General features: G+C 46.1%; 5 non-coding genes across 5 annotated transcripts; all 5 read right to left on the bottom strand.

Annotated features, from left to right (window-relative positions):
- Positions 1 to 77: 77 nt before the first annotated feature.
- Positions 78 to 149, bottom strand: Pmar_PMAR029499. The gene has a single exon. It is a non-coding gene; the product is annotated as a tRNA-Thr (tRNA).
- A 102-nt stretch (positions 150 to 251) lies between these two features.
- Pmar_PMAR029498 lies at positions 252 to 323 on the bottom strand. Its single transcript has one exon. It is a non-coding gene; the product is annotated as a tRNA-Ile (tRNA).
- Positions 324 to 425: 102 nt separating this feature from the next.
- On the bottom strand, positions 426 to 497 carry Pmar_PMAR029497. Its single transcript has one exon. It is a non-coding gene; the product is annotated as a tRNA-Thr (tRNA).
- A 150-nt stretch (positions 498 to 647) lies between these two features.
- Pmar_PMAR029496 lies at positions 648 to 719 on the bottom strand. The gene has a single exon. It is a non-coding gene; the product is annotated as a tRNA-Thr (tRNA).
- A 102-nt stretch (positions 720 to 821) lies between these two features.
- Pmar_PMAR029495 lies at positions 822 to 893 on the bottom strand. Its single transcript has one exon. It is a non-coding gene; the product is annotated as a tRNA-Ile (tRNA).
- Positions 894 to 930: the final 37 nt, after the last annotated feature.

Here is a 930-nt window from a genome sequence, read left to right as displayed (position 1 = left end):
AATTTTCCTGTCCCGTTCACAGAATGGGCCATCCTGCTCCTGGTTCTCGTACCAGACCAGAAATTTATGGTGCTATAAGCCACTTGCCAGGATTGAACTGACGACCTTCTGCTTACGAAGCAGACGCTCTACCACTAAGCTAAAGTGGCGCGCAGATTAAGTATATGAATCAATAATTTTCCTGTCCCGTTCACAGAATGGGCCATCCTGCTCCTGGTTCTCGTACCAGACCAAAAATTTATGGTGCTATAAGCCACTTGCCAGGATTGAACTGACGACCTTCTGCTTATAAAGCAGACGCTCTGCCACTAAGCTAAAGTGGCGCACAGAATAAGTACATAAATCGATAATCTTTCTGTATCCTTTGCGGAGTGAGCTGACATGCTCCTGCTTCCCGTATCAGACCAGAGCCTAATGCGGCTGTAAGCCACTTGCCAGGATTGAACTGACGACCTTCTGCTTACGAAGCAGACGCTCTACCACTAAGCTAAAGTAGCGCACAGATTAAGTATATGAATCAATAATTTTCCTGTATCCTTTGCGGAGTGAGCAAACCTGCTCCTAATCAATAATCTTCCTGTATCCTTTGCGGAGTGAGCAAACCTGCTCCTGCTCCTCATACCCGACTAGAGCCTAATGCTGCTGTAAGCCACTTGCCAGGATTGAACTGACGACCTTCTGCTTACGAAGCAGACGCTCTACCACTAAGCTAAAGTGGCACACACGTTAACTATATGAATCAATAATTTTCCTGTCCCCTTCACAGAATGGGCCATCCTGCTCCTGCTTCTCGTACCAGACCAGAAATTTATGGTGCTATAAGCCACTTGTCAGGATTGGACTGACGACCTTCTGCTCATAGAGCCGACGCTCTGCCACTAAGCTAAAGTGACGCAGAGAATAAGTACATAAATCAATAATCTTTCTGTA

This window comes from Perkinsus marinus, assembly GCF_000006405.1.
Source record: "Perkinsus marinus ATCC 50983 genomic scaffold scf_1104296937820, whole genome shotgun sequence".
Taxonomy (NCBI): domain Eukaryota; phylum Perkinsozoa; order Perkinsida; family Perkinsidae; genus Perkinsus; species Perkinsus marinus.
Note: the sequence above shows the minus strand (reverse complement) of the source record. Positions and strands in the feature narration are given on the sequence as shown.